The sequence below is a fragment of the Taeniopygia guttata genome, chromosome 1 (genome assembly GCF_048771995.1).
Source record: "Taeniopygia guttata chromosome 1, bTaeGut7.mat, whole genome shotgun sequence".
In the NCBI taxonomy this organism is placed as follows: Eukaryota; Metazoa; Chordata; class Aves; order Passeriformes; family Estrildidae; genus Taeniopygia; species Taeniopygia guttata.
The window spans coordinates 12,607,260-12,625,911 of NC_133024.1; the positions used below are offsets into that span (position 1 = coordinate 12,607,260).

The 18,652-nt window shown below is 37.4% G+C and overlaps 2 long non-coding RNA genes across 3 annotated transcripts in view; one reads left to right on the forward strand and one right to left on the reverse strand.

The window, feature by feature from the left end:
• LOC140682224 (uncharacterized) overlaps positions 1-18,652 on the reverse strand; it is a 162,324-nt gene that overhangs the window by 140,850 nt on the left and 2,822 nt on the right. The window lies entirely within an intron of this gene.
• The window catches only part of LOC140682223 (uncharacterized), a 70,366-nt gene that overhangs the window by 7,617 nt on the left and 44,097 nt on the right, over positions 1-18,652 (forward strand). The window lies entirely within an intron of this gene.

An 18,652-nucleotide genomic window follows, 5' to 3' on the forward strand; every position in this document is an offset into this window, starting at 1 on the left:
GCCTTTCTGGCATACAGGTAGAAAAAACTTTTGGGGAAGGTAGTAGAGGAGATGTGGGCACCTTAGGCAAGATAGAGAGCAGATAAACTGTCAGAGATAAGTGTTAGAAAACTAGAATGTGCTCAGAGGAACAGCAGGAGGGCAAAAAACTCTCAGTGGTGGAAGGTCCCAGTAAAGTAGTAGATTCGGCAGCTAACTTTCAGATGTTTAGATGTAAAGTAGTACTGACTCAGGGGAGAAGAACACAACTTGTGTTTTTAATTGTCAGAAAAGAAAAAAAATCATTATCTTGGAAAGATGTTTTGTGGGGTGGTCAGATACAGACCAAAAAATACAGACAATGTCTCCATGCAGAGTAAGACCAACAAGGTAACAAGGTAGATGTAGTAAGACTCACTTAGTAGATGGCAGAATGGCTGTGGATGTCAAAGCTTCAGTAAAGCCTTTGACACCATTTTCTACAACATTCTCTGGAGAAACTGGCTTTTTATGACTTGGTTAAGTGCAATGCTCCTTGTCTAAAACATAGTCTGGATGGCCAGGGCAGAGTTGTGGAAAATGAACTTAGATCCAGCTGGCTGCTGGATATAAGTGATGCTCCCAGGGCTCAGTTTAGCGGTCAGTCATGTTCAATAGCTTTACCAATGCTCTGAACGAGGGGAGCAAGCATGTTTTCTTACTTTGGAGATAACACCAAGTTGGGTGGGAGTGCTGATTGTCTGGAGGGTAGGAAGGCTCTTCAGAGGGATGTGGACAGGCTGGATTGATGGGTCAAGGTCAACTGTATGAGGTTCAACAAAGTGAAGTGCCAGGTCCTGCACCTGAGTGACAACAACCCCATGCAGTGCTCCAGAGTGGCTGGAAAGCTGCTCAGTGGAAAAAAGCCTGGGGGTGCTGGTGGGCAGCAGCTGAACAAGAGCCAGCTGTGCCCAGTGGCCAAGAAGGCCAGTGGCACCTGGCCTGGATCAGCAATTGTGTGGCCAGCAGGAGCAGGGCAGGGATTGTTCCCCTGTCTCAGCACTGGTACAACACTCCAACACAGACATTGAGGCACTGGAGCATGTCGAGAGGAGGGCAATGGAGCTTGGAAGGGTCTGGAGGACAAATTGCTGAGGGAGCTGGAGTTTGGAGAAAATGAGACTCAGGAGAGACCTTATCCTTCTTAATAACTCTGGTTGTAACAAGCTGGAGGTCAGCCTTTTCTCCCAGGTAGCAAGTGATAGGATGAGAGGAAATGGCCTCAAGTTGTGCCAGGGGAGGTTCAGATTCAATATTAGGAAACAATTCTCCATGCAAAGAGTGGTCAAGCAGTGGAACAGGTGCCTAAGCAAATGCTTGAATCACCAACCTAGAGGTATTCAAAATACATGTAGATGTGGTGCTCAGGGTCATGGTTTAGTGGTGGACTTGGCAGTGCTGGCTTAATGGTTGGACTGCAGGATGTTAGGAGGCCTTTTCTAACCTCAACAATTCTGTGGATCTATGACAGGATGCTTAAAATGTCTTAAGAACTCATAAGGGAACAAGCTGGGATATTTTGGAAAGTTGAGATATTTTATCCATCCAACTCTTGGCTAAATGAAGTTTTAAAAATATATAGACTACAGAAAAGAACTATTGCAAGTCACCAGGAACATGAAGGGGTGATATTTTTAGGCCCTGTAAACAGTTGGTAAGAGAGAGAGCAAAAAATATGCATAGAATATGGGTGACATGCAGAAGAAACAGTCACCTCAATTTTGCAGTGATGGAAACTAAAACCATATAATCTACTGGCAAAGTGCTTCAGACCTTGAAATATTTTTGTTTCTATTAAATGTAAGTATGTATTTGCAAGCTATAATGATTTGTGTGAAAAAAAGCAGAAACTTTGGTGGCACCTCTATCTAAGAGAAACCCAGGTAGGAGGGGAAAGGACTCTCAGAGTTTATTTGTGGTGCAACTCTTGCCAAAAAAGATATGAAAAACCCATAAATTGCAGTATCTTTGCTGCAACAATGACTCCATAAGAATTTTTATGAAGGAGACTAGCTAGACTTAATATGCTTACAAATCTGGTAGTTATATTAGGGAAAAAATACTCCCATCCTAGAATAGGAATATCCACATGGAAGACATATTATTGAATAATAATTCCATGTAGACTGTTTCTATAATTACACATAGATCAACAATTATAGTCTGTGCATGCAGTACCTAAGAGGGGAGATTGTTTTTCAATCCTGGCAGTCAAGATGTCAAAGCAGAAAAGAGCTTAAAAAAAAGATTAATTTAAAAATTATATATTAAATTTATTGAAGTATAAAAACATATAGCTAAAAATGAAATGTATTCATCAGATGCCAGGTGATTTTAAAGTTTCAGTAATCATTCCTTATATTAGAATTTCCCTCAAACTGGAGTACTGACTTACAGGATGATTTGAGTATGTCAGTATCATAACTAACATCCTAGCTAGCCTTTGTTGGAAATATAGATCTGTGAAGTACATATTTGTCTTTGAAAGCAAATGATTTAAACTTAAACACTTAACCACATAATTTCTAGTTAGCATTCTAATGAGCCTTTCACTTTTGTAATCTGTTATACCAAATGTAAACATATATAACAAAACATTAAAAATTTTGTTCTGAAAGACAGAATTTAGATATTCAGTAGTAAAAAAAGGGAACTGTAACAAATACACATTCTGAGCTTTTAAATCATGTACCACAACATAAATATTCTCACACTATTGTACTATTCCATGAAATGTGCACTGAAAGAATAAATTACACTTAGGTGAAAACAATGTCTAGTGGAATAAAACTTGCCACTTTAGGCTACTGTCTAGTAAAATTAAGAAATAAAATCACCAATCTGTGATTGATGCACATATATTTTAAAGTATCTTTTATTTTCTCTGGGAAATCTAATGATTTTTAGATAATATGTGACTTGAGCAATGAAATATTTAAGACAACAAATCCTTTTCTGCTCAGGACAGAAACTGTTGTCATTCAGAGAAGCTTCAAGTATTTGAAATCAAAAACTTTTATTAACAAGTGTGGATTGTAATTTTGCGCTTGTTCATTATTTGTGAATTTCGCAATTATACATTTAGAGTTGGAAAAACACAGAAGGAACTGATTTCTTTAGATTGTCTTATAATCAGAAAAGCTGCCTAAAACTGAATGAAGAACTTATGCTGATAAGACACCAGCTTGGTGTTTGGTAAACTTAACTTGTATGTTCTGCGACAATTTTCTTTGGCATTCATGAAAAAAAAAAATTTAGGGCAGAATCCTGACTCCATTGAAATCAATGGCAAATCTTCATTGACCTACTGAAGTCCAAGCTCTATTTACATTTGCTGTTTGATTTTAGTTAACAAAATTGGAAGAGGATGTCACACCCCTTCTATTACCTATTTAAATTGTAAGAACTTTAGCATATGGACTGTCTTTTGGACACAATGCAATCTTAAATATTTTAAATGTAATTTTTTACTTTGAGTCTTTTTACCTTTATGATTTGTACACTTGTTAGGATACATATATGTATATGTTTCGTTAATAAAGATATAGGCTGGATATGCAACATTTACAGGTTTTGATGTGTCTACTCCTCGATGCACAGGTATGTTGTCAGTATCCAGTCACATGGATCCAGATCCTCACTTTAACTTTTAAAACCTACTAAAATGTGAAGGTGCTAATAAACCTGAGGTGATCTGCCTACACACCAGGCCAGAAGTGAGGTACCACAGCAAAAAACTGCCTGAGCACACACGAACAAAGTACCCAAACTGAACAAATGTGTTCAGTTTACAGCTGCGTGTCCCCTGAGTCAGCTTCACCCTGTCTCCAAACACATCCACCTACCTCTAAATTCTTTCTTGTAGTCATAACATTCTGTATTACTATAAATGATAATAATCAATTCCATTAGCATACTATAATATTCACATACTTCGTGAATCATGTTTTTTCCCCTTCTGGTTGACATTATTAAAAAAATAATATGCATTTATTGCATTTTCCTGTGCAACAGAAAGGAACCTTTTCCCAACAGTTCAAATAGAGAATTAGATGCAATATTACTATGGGGTCTTTCCATATGCTGTCTTGTTATTTCATTCCTTCATAATCTTTACAATTAAGTGTTCATTAAGGTTTATTTTATTTTTTAATATTGTTTTTCCTCACCAAAATTAGTCTTCTGTTGATTTTCCTCCTTTAAGTAAAGAGGAGGTAGGTAAGAACTTTGGGATTGATTTCATCAATGGACCTGCAGAGATTATTTTATTATTTTGTTCTGTGTGAAGTTTTGAGTAAATAAAGCATAATGACCACAGAAACACTTTGTGGCCTTAATGTATGTCATCTGCCTAATGGCCCCAAGAAAAAGACATCATATGCTATATATTTAAACCTGCTTCTCCAATGAGGTTGCTGTTTTGTCATTCTAAATTTTGAAAAATCACAGGAGGTATCTTCACAAAGCCCATTAACAAATAAGACTTGTGCTCACACTTCCTGCACACTGTTTTGAAAATTGATCCCTGAGGGCCTAATTAACCATTATGCGCTTTTCCTACTGGAAAAAGAGAAGGAACTTTTATGCTTAAAATAACTTAGCAACCAAAATCTTCCAGAAGATGTAATTTCTCTTAGTCAGTATCTCACCTCCAAATTAAGAGGATCCCACAGGGCTCCATCCCAGCATCCAGTGAAAGAACCACACAGAATTACCCAACTGGATATCAGCATTTGTTGTCTGCATAAAAAGCAGGAAAACTATCATGTCTTCATCCTGACAGATGCTAAGTTCTCTTAACTTATATGGAAATTAGAGATGTAAAAGAGGAAGCTGTATCCCTCAAAAGAATGAGCTGAAAGTGTAGATGATTGCGTAGAACACTGGGATACAAGAAAATGCCAAAGCAGAAAATGAGTGCAGAAAAGTGTGCTATGATTATAAGGACTTGCATGCTTCCCTTTAAGACCTCCATGAACACAGCAATGGGAATCCTAATTATTTTCTTCTCTCAAGCATGCTACTAATTTGTCCACAGCATTTAGCAATCAAGTGGCATTTAGCAAACAAGTGCTCAGCTCTACATAAAACAAGCCATGTCCCTCACTGAAATGTTTATGTGTGGGGAGATTCTTGTGAGAAAATTACTCAATATGCTTGGGACAGTTTTTTTCCTGATCTTCAATATCCTTTTACTCCCACTGGCTTGCACTTTTGCTTTGCCCTGTTGAACCATGAAGTGACCTGGACAACTGCTTTCCACAAATGGCAAAACGCTTGCCCTTGACAGATACCATCAATTTTGCAGGCAGAATCCTCCAATTTGGAATTGCTCTAAGTCAGCTATCTTCATAAAAGTAAATTTTACCATGCTGTCTTGGAATCCAATTATCAGTTTGACAAATGTTGGACTTTGGGATGTTTACTACCCACTCAGAAGAAAAATAAAATTAAAACCATCTTATTTAAAAAGTAAGAATAAGTTCAGTCCTTAATTCTGATATTATACTTCTCAGAAAACCAATAAACAACAAATTTTTTTTGTGATATAGACTTCACAAATATTAGTAGAGCATTTTAAAACTGTTGTAGAATGAAAATAATTACAAACAAGTTGTTCTTCCATAAAATATCCATCCTGAAAAAGTTCAAATTGAGTGTTTTGCCCTTAGCTTTGTTAAAAATATATGACAAAAACTCTTCCAAAATGTGTATATTTCTTTGAAATTTTTTAATTTTGTCAAATCATCATTTTCCATAAGGACTGTTTTGGGGAAAATTTTAATCAACAAAATTGGATGAAACACGTCTGGTCTGATATTAAGAAATATGAACTTCTATCTTTATCTGAAGGTGAGTGTTCCTAGGGAGGGATTCAAGAAAAAGCTATATAAAGCAGTGTAGCCTTTTCTATTTTCAAGGCTAAACCTTAGTTTTGACCAAGAAGTCGAACAGCAGAATTTTAGAGAAAGAGACAAATGAAAATAATTATTTTGAGTGACTTGATTAAGAAGTCAACAGTAGCTGAAATGGTGGATGAATTACATGTTTTATAGAGTGGTTCTAGTTAAACAGAAGACTTGCCAAATACAGATGTTTAGTGACATCTAAAGACACTAAAGGATTAATTACTGTTAACAGCAATGGAAATGTTCAAAGAAGAAATGATTGGGTGTTTTTTATATTTCCATAATCACACAGAAAAAAATTCTAAGAGTAGCACTGAAGTAGCATAACTACAAAATGCAAATGAGCTATGTGTGATCACCCAAATATGACTATCTCGTTCTCAGCCTTTCACTACAATTTACTTTTTTGATTAAATCATGTTAAAATGAAGAACAGCCATTCTGAGTGCAAGTATTTTTGAGTAAGGTTAAAAGATTATGAAAAACAGAACCGAAGCATAATCCATTAGCAATTTATTTCTATTGTTGACTCATCCATAATAGACATAAATCTGGTACTTTGCAATAACGGTTGCAAAAGCCAGCCTGTGTTAATTTGTTAAACATGTTGGAAAAAAATAACAGTGATCAAGACATTTTTCTCTTGGTTTCCTGATAATTAATATTTCTTCTACATATCACCCAAGCTAAATTTATACCTTGGTATTTTCACCAATTTCAAGAGAGTCCAGGCATTTTTCTTTTTTGTAATAAGGAATTCTGTTCTAATGCCAATGCTGTATGATGTTATTGCTATGAGAACAAGCAAAGCAGAGGGAGAGATAACCCACCATAGTGTGGAATCACATGTCCTATCAGCACTAGAGGAGTAAAGGGCAGTCTGGTTTTCCCAATAGAAATGCATATCACATAAAATACACAGAACAACATTTTACTAGAGCTAACATAGTTTTCCATTTAATTTCAGACTAACTTCACATTTTATAGTCTATAACTAGCAAGGGTTTTAAATAACTTGCACTTATTTTGTGTTTTGCAATTATAATAAGGTTGGGTAATTATACAGAGAGCATTTTTGCCATTTATTTCTAATTTGAAACTTTCCCAAAAGCATGGAATCCAAATAAAGTATTTGCAATTCTGAAAGAAGGGGAAATAGCTATTTATAAATAGGCAAAATTATCAAAATCTCTTATCAACCTGCTATAATTTTAAGAAAGGACCATTAAAGGAACAGTAAAAAACTCAGTATATGTTAGCAGTATTCAACAAAAAACCACCAACCAACCAATCAGCCAAGTATTAAATTACCTTAAATATATATAAAATATATGAGTGGCAGCAAAAACAGCTAAAGAGTTGGCAACTTGAAACTCTTTTCTCTACTCCTTCCCTCATTACTAAAGTAAATAGAATAATTATTTGACCAAAAAATATTCAAAGAATGGAGAAGCAATCTCAGCTATTCAAAAAACTTTATATGTACCAACAATACAGGGACAGTTACCAAAGGACAAGTGCAGTTAGTTGTATTTTGACATAGAGTTTGAAAATCGGAAAGTGAAAGTCATATAAATTATATTCTTTTATTAAAGCCTCAGCTCTTACACTAAAATGCTTGGATAGCTAGGAGACCTAATTTGAAAAAGTGCTATAAAATAAATCACATATGACTGCTGGATTTTAGGATGTAGAATTTTTTTTTTAAATTTTAACTGTTTATAGGAGGAGTTGTGTTTTAGACTTTAATAGTTTTGTCTACCATTTCCAAAGATTTACACTATTTAAAAATACTATATTACTACCTAAAGCTTTGGATAGTTGCCTCATCTTTTTGCTCTAGCAATCTGGATTATTGAATAATGAACCTGCCCCATAATGATTAAACCAAATATGTTTAGGATGGAAAATTAATTATGAAGATAATTTCCAAAATAAAAATCTAAAATCCAGCTGTTAGCAATACATTGCAGTAGTGCCAAGCTTCTGGCTGTGAGACATCTAACAGGCTGTAGCTTAGGGAAGAAATCTGCTGTCCATTCTCTTCTTTAATTTTTCCCACCATTTGACTTGCCTTTGGGAAACTCTTATAGCTAGAGCACAAAACATAAAGGTGCACAGCATGTTTTTGGCTCACGGGATTTAGAAAATGGATATTCACCTTTCTGATGGAGTAACTCAGGAGAAAAATAAACCTCTAAAGAAGGCAGATACACTGTTTCTGGCTATGGCAAAACAGTATGAAAAATGTAACAGGAAAGACATCTGTTCTTGTGAGCTGTTGATCAGGATAAGAGGGTTGTTTTTGTTTGGGGCTGGTGGTTTTTTTCATGTGTTTATCTGAGCATATCACAAGTTTAGCCTAGATTGTGCAAAGAACTTGGGCACTGTGAAGAAAAGTTACTCAGTTATGAATGTACCCTTACTTAACATGTTATGGTTATAAAGTTAATTATTACAAATTATATGGAACTCAGAACCTGAAATCTAGAGGAAATTAGTTCTATTTCTAGCAAATCTAGAAGCAATTCATACCTGTATTGAAATTATGTACTTACAAAAGTATACATCATCTCCAAGGCCAAGGACTTAGGAACTGATTCAGATACTTGTTAAACAACATGCATAATTGGCAACTTTCACTGTTTCCCTTATGATTTTGAAATAAACCACTTGAAGGAAAAAAAAAAAAGAAAAAAAAAAAAGGAAAGCTGTTAACACTGTGACCTGCTCAGCATCCTCCCAAAAGTCAGGATGCAATATGAGCTATAGGAAGATCGCACTGTTCTCCTGGTACCCCTTTAGCGATGCAAGGAGCGTGCTCAGCTCTGCGTTCCAGAGCTGCCGTCCACAGCGAGACAAGGTCTTTAGCAGGTGACATCTGGCCTCTGCCTCATTTCCTGTGCTCCCTGAATAGCAGATGGACCTCAATGCCACAAGTGTGGCCAAGTCACTAGATCAAGTAACACCCCCTTAGAAATTATGCAGTGGTTAGCACATGCCCTCCAAAACTGAAGCTGAAGAAGTCTCCTGTGGAGCACAGGGGAATGTTATTTGTAGCTCTAGACCTCAGCATTAATCACAACAAGGTCAGACACATGAACAAACCCAATACATTTAAATTATTCAAAGCTATTAATCTGAGCTTGTAACACTACATTTTCACTATGGCTTTCCATGCTTTCCCTCTCATAGTTTGTCACACTCGTAGACTTGTTTTATCTTTGAGTACCAGTCCTTGCTAGCAGTAATAGGTTTTCCCTACATGATTGTACAGCATGTCCCATGAGGAATTTCTAATGCTGACTGGGCAGGTGGGTCACTACCTATAAATTTGGTTTGCATAGCACAAAAGGTTGAAGGAAATGAAAGTAAAAGCAACAACCATTCTCAGTAAAGGTCATCTGAAAATTCATACAAAAAAATCAAAGTAAAACTTAAAAAAAAAAATCAGATTTTGATAGAAACATTTCTCACAAAATATTCACTCAGCTCAGGTGAAAGAAGATTTTTTTTTCCTCACCAAATTTCCATTAAAATAGCAATCACTGACTTAAAACAAGCTCAGATGGAATTGTTTGAGTAGCTGCAGCCAACCTTCTTTGCATTTCACCATGTACAAACAAAGTATGTACGTCATGCAGTTCAGAGTGGTACAGAAAGGGAGAATCGAACAATCTGGAAATTTGGAAATGTAGAATCTCACAAACATGACCATCTATCAATCTTGAACATATTATTTGAATATGGTGAATAAAAATGCATTAATATATCACAAGAATTAGTTCTCAGTCTGTAGAAATAAAGGTCATTTTTGATGCTGAAGGACTGAGTGATTGAGTGGATTAGTGAGCACTAAAAGCAACAAAAACCAGTTCATTTGACTATTCTGAACATCAGATAAGGTTAATAAATGGTCTTAGCATAGTTCTCAAAGTGCAAGAACCCACACCATAAAACTGTTAACATTAATTGATACTGTGACGGGCAGTCTCAGCTGAAAGGTCACACAACGGGAACACTTCCAGCGCTGAAGCACGTCACAGAGGCCTGAAGCTTATACACACTCTGCCTTTCCTGTGTCCTGCCAGAGCCAGAGGTTTTATTCTCAAGGACTGTTCATTTGGAACTTTCTGTGAGCAATAAAACTTAAAAAATATTTGCTAGCCTCTTCTACCTATAAATCTAAAAATAGAAACTTGGAAGGAAAAAGTCATTAAAATTTACCATTGCCTTCTACTTTTAAGGGAAAGTATTACCAACAGAGAGTGGGAGAAGGATGAGTAATCCTGGCACCTATTCTATATTTCAGCTCTCTACATCCTTTATTGTTTGACTAGCTGTTGCATAAATTCAGGAATTTACTATTTTCAAAAGTATATAGCAACACAATATATATAGCGCAGTACATACTAACTACTGAATTGTGTGAGCAACATAAACAAAAGGCCAGGTTCTTCTCTGGTGCCCCTGAACACAACCTGGCGTGCTCTCACAACTCGGAATCCCACCTCACATCAGACTTCGAGTCACAGAAGCATCAGCTATTCTAAATATTTCTCCTAAAAAAGGCAGCCTGGGAGCAGAGCCTGTAGGAACTGAATAAAGATTTCAGCATCCCCCCTCCTGTCCTTGTGGGAGGCTGCAGCCTGCACACACACGTGTTCTCTCCATGGGAGCAGCAGTCCCATCCGTGGGGCAGCCTCCCTGCACACACCCACCCACCCTCTCACTTTATCCTCCCTGCCCTCCTGGAGAAGAGGTGAAGGAGGAGAGGACAGGCACAATTCAGTCAGTCTGCCCTGCTGTGCTGGGCACCAGCAGGGAAAAGAATTGGCAGTACAAATAATGTTCTTCTGTTAGGAGTGGAAGATTCTAGGCTGAGTGGAAGACAAGGCTATCACTGAGATGAGCATGTACTGCTCAGCCCAGCTCAGGCTCCCCACCAGCAGTGGCAGCTGCAGCAAACCCCCCACTCTTTATATGCTGGAGCCCATCCTAGGTCAGGGGTGGCTCCATGTGGTGGAAAAATCTCTCCTCCAAGCCCTGCTTCCAAAGAAAGGCTCAGTAGTCCCTCTTGTTTGGTCTCAAGGCAGTTTATTGTAAGCTATCTAAAAGATTTTCTTCTCGGGCTGCTGTGGTTTGCTCAGCAGCTCAGGCAGAGGCACACACACACCCTGACATCCTCTCTGACTCCCGACTGCTTCTTCTCTCCCCCACCCAGGGCTGCTGCACTCTTTTATATGGTACATTACATGTTACATGGGTACAGTTTTTCCCCAATAACTGCTACCTATATAAAATGGTGCTTTTCTACTCTAAACCAATCTGTGAGTGCCAACATCACCAAGAACATGGAGGTAAGGAAGAAGAAAGAGGGAGGACAGGGCAGGCCCAGATCCCTCCATCTTAAAACTTCTGACCTCCATGTACAAAACCAAAACCCCCTGTACAGGACTTAAAATTTCTTCCCTCTACTTTGTGACTACTTCTACTATAATAGCTAAAGTTTTGTGACTTCTTGTTCTTCCTGCAAGGTTGCTAAATCATTCCATGGTTCACAGCTGTTTCCAGCTGCCTGCCAGGGTCTCAAATGCTTCTGACCTGGACCCAGAACCTCCAAAAATGTCTGAGGGACATTTTGAGTTCCGACATTCATACACACATTTCACTCTGTTGAATGCATTGTAGGGTTTCCCTCTGGGCCCACTGAGCTTTATATCAACCTGTGCTCTCACACAAGTCCTCTAGGAGGAGGACAGGATTTCATTTGGTCCTTCCTTTCTGTCATGGTTTAACCCCAGCCATCAGCTAAGCCCCACATGGCCACTTGTTCAAACAGCCCCCTCACCCCACCAGCTGGGAGGAGAACTGAAGGAAAAAAGCAAACCTTTTGCATTGAGATAAGAACTGTTTAAAAATTGAAACAAAATAAGGTATAAAAATAATAGTAATGAAAGGGAATGAGAGATAACACTCGAGAGAGGTGATGCTCAACCTCTTCACCACCCAGTGACTGATGCTACATCCCTAGGCAATCACCCCTTCCAGCCAACTCCATCCAGTTTGCATACTGGGCATGATATTTTATGGAATATTCCTTTGGCCAGTTCAGGTCAGCTGTCCTGGCCATGCTCCCTCCCAGGTTCTTGTGCCCCTTCTCACAGGCAGAGCATGAGACACGGAACAGTCCTTGACTGAAGGCAAATACTGTTCAGCACCAAAAGATCCATGTGTTTCCAACATTGTTCTATTATTAAATCCAAAACTCAGCACTCACCAGCTACCCTGGAGAAAATCAACTCTATCCCACCAAAACCAGGATACTATGACTGAAACAGATTGTTCTGCCCTAGACAAAGATGGTACCTGGGGATGGTACTTACAGAAATGTTTATGAAAAAAGCAGATTAAACATCAAGAGCATCAAGGAAAAAACTTCTGAGAGCAGAACACAAATTAGATACTAATTCTCAAACCCTCTTTTTAAGGTTCTCCTGCCCAAAGTAGACATCAATCTGAAATGGGATAAACAGTAGCGTGAGATGGATATTGAAAGATGCTTTCTTACAAAAAGGGAGCAGGTGGTAATTCATAGTACACTAGGCTGTTTATTAGCTCTGAATTGTCATATGAATTGTTCAAAAATGACCTTCAGATGCCATAATTCAAAAATTCAGAGGACTATGGTTGGGAAAATAGGTAACCTTAGGAAGATAATTTACATGTTCTGTATGTTATCTACTGATTATTATTTTCAAAACTTCAGAGGCATTAAAATGTTAAGTAATCTTAGAATTGTTTTAAATGTAAACAAGCATTTTTCAGTCAATTTCTGACCTCTTAAAAAGAAGTAGAATTGATGAATTGCAATTTGTGTTTACACCAAGCAAGTAATTCACTCTCCCTCTGTCCATCACCAATTTATTGACAATTTTCATTTTATTATTTCTACTTTATATCATGCCAGTTTAGTTCCAGTGCATGACACATCCATGAAATATTTCTTCTACTGCCTATAAATAGAGAAGGGACATGGATTGCTGTCTAAATGGCAGTGACACATTGACAGACTCAACACTCCAGCCTTACGATCAAATACCAGCTTGATTAGAGATACCAAAATCCAGGTACCATATTTCTGGTCATATAATTTGATATTATCTTCCCACAATCCCTAAAAAGTATTACTTTGAGAAACAATGAGTTAGGAGCTAGAATAAGAGCTCTCCAATTCTGGACGAAGTAATAAACAACAGAAAGACGGAGACCTTGCTATAGATGAAACACCCTTTGTTTCCTCAATCCATAGCATGAAGATTTTTTTTCCCTGCAGCTTCAACAGACAGAGTCATACACCTATACAGTTTTCATAAACCTATCAAGTTTTAACCACTGAAAAATAAGGTTTTTATGGTTTTCTTTTGGTGGTGTTGGATTTTTTCTCCTTTTTTTTTTTTTTTTTTTTTTAATTGGGAAGCACATATAATGGTTAAAAAAAAAGGCCTGTAAAAAAAGGCCTACAGTTTAAAAAGTATCAGCATCAGTTTTCACCAGGGATAATAATATATCTTAATGTGAAACTGCTTCCTATAGATTGATTATAGCTTCATACTGCTTTGTTTTTGGATAATAGTCATAACTGCTATAACTACACGGACAGGAATTGTTTTATTAAAATTAATTCGCTCTTCTATAAATGCCAGTGTCACACCAGCAAGGTCTGCATAAAATACAAAACTGCTGACAAGAAGGGTTAAGCAACCAAAATATATCAATGCTAAGTCTCAACATAATTGTCTAAATGTCAGCTGAACCTTAGAGGACTACCTTTCCAAATCTTAAAACTAAATATGATTAATAGAAAAAAGTTAAATATCAATCTCTAGACACAGAATAATGTTTTAAAAGGCTGGGTTTAGAGATAATTAACTAAGGATCCATTTGAGAAAGGTTATAAGGCTCAAGTAGCACAGTCAACATTTTGAATGTTATTAATCCTAAGATTTTAAGCTATTTAAACATTTAGATCTCATTTAAATACCCTCTCTTATATGTGATTTTCCATATTAGCAAGGTCATTTGACAACAATTTTGCACAATTGATGTAAATTACATTACAGATGAAACACTGCTATCAACTATGTGACTAAAGCAAAAAATGAATAGAAGAAAAATCCAAATGCAGCAAAAGCCAAAGCTTGAAAATATCAAGATATCTCTGAAACATGTAACAGTGTCTTAGAGTCCAAAAAAATTATTAACTGATCAATGAATATGATTTGTAACTGCATCTGTCAATATATATGCATAGGCATGAATGCATCTATACATACCCATAGAACAATGTTAAAAGCATTATTGGCTTACACTGCAAATTATCTGACAACCACATGTGAGCCATTGAAATTTAGCCCTCCTGCTTATGGTACTCTTTATACATAAGATCACAAGCATGAAAAGCTGATGAATCCCCTAACTCCTCGTGCAATGCACAGCTTGGATGGAATTAATTTATGAAAAGCTTCTCCATTTCTTATTCCTCTTGATTTTTTATGTGCAGTTCCAGATATTATTAGTGGAACACTCTTAAAACACTGTTCTAAAAACAGAAACTTAATTCACACGTTTCTACTACGTGACAGCTTCCCAAATACCAATTTATTTCCCCAACCTTTCACCCCTCTAAAATGATGGGGATGTATTCATTATTATATAAATTTTAAAGAGGGTTTCTGCATCACAGGGAGTTTAAGGTCAAAAGCATCAAGTGATTTTGCATGTGAAGTCTGAGAGGTGGTTAGAAACTGATTTTTCAGCATTCCTAAAGTTAGACAACACTTTTTATGTTTATGGATTTATTGACTACAGTTTTAATTCTGATTTATAAACACTTGTCCCAGGCCAGGCAGGACCTGGAGGTCGTTCTATACCAGCTCACACCACTGCCAGGGATGTGGGGAAAGGAGTCTTTCCAGAAGAACGTCTCTTGCTGTTGGAGAGGTTGCAGCTGGGTCATGAGCTCCATGGTGAACATTTTGGCCTGTGCACCATTTTGTACACTTTTGTTACTAAAGTTTCTTGCTGTTCATGTTCATTTTCTAATCTCACTGCTGTTTCCAGCAACCTGTTTTCATCTCAGTCCAGGAGGGGTGAGTGGCTCATGGTTTTAGTGGGAATACTTAATTGGAGAATACAGTTCCTAAAATATGACAACACTTTTGCAAATAAGACACCAGAGAAATAAAGAACCTTGTTTACAAGTGAGAAAAGTCAGGTCAGAATTATTTGATAGCACAAAATAGCATTCCATGTCATAGATAGGAATACACTCCAGTTTCTCAAAAAGATCCAGCCGCTTTCGTTGTCAGATCGTCCTTCCCTTCACTGCAATCACTTGCCTCATTAAAAAATTCCCCAGTAAGAACTCAACACAGGTCCCAGGATGCAAAATGTCCTTCTCACCCTGATTAACCCACAGAACAGTTCTACCCTGAGCACTAGCTGGGATGAGATCCTGAGGAGAAAAGCTGGATGTGATCATTGACTTTTGTCAGGGTCATCATACCTAGGCACAAGGAATAAATCAAGAATCTGCTCCTCTAAAACAACTCACCTGGCCTGCTGCCTTGCCCCTTCCACCTCAGACACACACAGACTTCCTGCTCTTCCAACGAACCCTGCAACCTAAACCTGAAAAAACTGGTGAGTACCAGGCCACCCAGATCACCAGAGAGGTTGTGTAAAATACAGTAGTTTTAAAGAGATTACACATTTTAAATATTATGGCTGGCAATAAATAATAGCATTCAAAGAGAAGAAAAATAAAATGTGTGGAAGTGAAACAAATGTAGGGAAGCCTTCCTTGTAGTTTGGGGAATATCAAGAGAAATGGTTGAGGCTATCACACAGTTATATGAAAGCACTGGAGAAAAATTTGGAGGGTAATGAAATTACAGAAAGGGAATGAAAAATGGAGACTAGAAGCCTCTATCAAAATTTACTCTGAAAACTTTAAAACCCCTCACACCTTAAAATGAAACCAAAGTGCTGATAGATAACATAGAATACATCCCATACAGTTGCACTTCTCCAAAAGAAAGATAGACCTCATCAATGCATCACAGAAAACTCAACAGGAAATGTGCTGTTTGAATTACAACTCTTGTCATGGTGTGACCTGAGAGTAAAAGGTGATGAATGGTGGTCAAATAAAAATTAAATAAAATTGCAATACAATGTAGTGGGCATGTTCTTTAGAGGAAAAAAAAAAAAAAACAACCCTTGTGGAAAAAACAACTCTTCTGTGATCTCCTCTCTTTGCAAATCGCAGCAAAACCAGTGCAGAGTAGTTGAACCATGAAACTTTCCCTTGATTAATCAACCAGAGAGAGCTTTCTCACTTAAATACACACTGTATTCCTATAACTGCTTAGTCAGAGCTTCTAATCAGACAATGAGCTTAATTCAAACAAATTGTAGAGTCCTCAATTTTTTTTTTCTTTTTGTTTTTAATTGGATTGAAGTGAGTTAGTGGAAGAAATCCTCTAGGACAGAGTCATAAGGTTCTTCTTTGTAGATTCAGTCACTTTTCAGAGATATAGGTCAAATCTCTCCATTTTTTTTTGTTCTTCTGGTTGCATACCACACAAGCATAAAGAACTATCAAGGTGAGATAGAAAGGTTGACATTCACCCAAATACAAAGCCAAGCTGCTTTTCAAGTAAATCATCAAAACATAATGTATAATCTCCGTTCTGTCACCTGCAAAAGGGTGAACCCCAGGCATTCCATCACATTAAATGCACTAAAATGCACCACTTCATCTGATAATATATCATAGGCAAAAATTCAGCCTTCTGTATTAGTTCTATCCGTATATAATCCAGGAGACAAGAAAACTAATATATAAAAATTGGAGAAGTAGCCAAGGAAAGGTGGTAAAAAGAAAGAAAGAAAGATGATGCATTCTAATACCAATGCAATATTTTTTTTAATCATCCTGGAAGCTAAATCTTATCAAAGCATAGCCTTCCTGGAATATGATCCAGTATTGCTCTCACTGTGCTTTCACTTGAATCTATGATGATAAAACTATTGCTTTATTTCTGGGCAGTGGTGGATGATTTCCTGCAGAGTGTAGTCTTGGAACAAGAGGTGAAAAGAATAAATCACTTGAGAAGTCTTCACCTCTTATCACTACAGCTGAGCATCTAAAACCATTTAAGTGATATTAATAATGATATTCCAGCTTTTGCCTACAAAACCACGCAAATTTGCTGAATTTGACCAGGCAACCTTAAATATACATGGTATGATATATCACCAAGGGGTAACCATTATGAATCAAAGCTTCTGAACTTTGAAGTAACTGGATTCTTTTGTTCTCTCTGTGTTGTTTCCAAAAGTCACATCATACTGATTTATTCCTAAATACAAAAATTACCAAGTATTCGTTCCCTGACCAAGAGAATACACAGGCTGGAAAACTCCACTCAGTATCACTGAAGCAGAAATTTTCAGGACAGTTATTCCTCATTCCTTACCTTAGCAAAGGAACTACAAAGGAAAAAGGGGTCCTACCTGTAGCCACTCTGGGATCTCCACCCATGTTCCCAATTTATCTCCCTCTCTGCTGATGGAGAGAAAGGTGCTTGAAATGCCAGTGGACAGGTTGATATCGATGATATTTTTCTTTCTTTCCAAAAATCTGAAGAACTCTTTTCTTTTAGGGACACACCCTTAATTTTGTTCAACATGTAGCAGAATAAATTAAGAGGGAGGGAGCTATCTGCCTACCATTTAAAGCAAGATAAAAAAAAAGAGTGAGAAATTCTCACTTTCGCCACTCTATCACAGGTTCACAGTCTCTGGGCACCTTGCCAGTGTACAGGACCACACTTATATGTGACACAGCCTTGTGTTTCAAACAGATTAGTAGCCAGAATCAAAGCATCTGGTGTTGGCTGTGCAGAACCACTCTTCATAATTAGTTTAATATTTTATACCAGGACATATTTCATGTGTCTTAGCCTACTAATCCACTATTATACTCGGTGATGGTACTGATCTGTGTTCCTCATTCATCCATTCACTGTGACTGAAGGACATCAGTTTTATTGTTTAGTGTCCACAGCCTTTGCCTGATGGAGATGGAGGAATGTAGTCTGACCATGTGACATAGTAAATCCATAGGGATTAGTGATGATGTATATCACTTTCATGCTTGTGAGAGCACTGACACTGTGATATTACTCACTGATAATGATCCAGCATCTGCACCTCATTTCTGTGGAATATTTCTGTACATCAGCTTTTTCCACTAACTAGAACAACTGTTTGGGGGTTGTGTTTCCAGTTTTCTCCTGTTATTTTCAAAGTTACACACAGTTTGGGGACTGCTTCAGCCAGCAGCCTCAGCATATTGACCAATATTTCTTTGGCTTCCTGTTTGCTATATCACAGCTTTCATTTTACACTTGATGTGCTATGAATCTCCCTCTGCATATGTGACCATGTGGGCTTTGATGATAGCACTTTACCAATTACTGCTCACAGCTGCAGATCTTTCCCAATGGCATTTCCTTGATGCACAGCATCTTAGGCTGTTTTTCAGAGCATGCCTCACACCAGTTGTGTTGCAAACATGTTATAGGAAGAACTGATTGGCACATCCCAATTTTGGCTAATATTTCTATAAGACTTTGCCAGTTACATCACTCTTT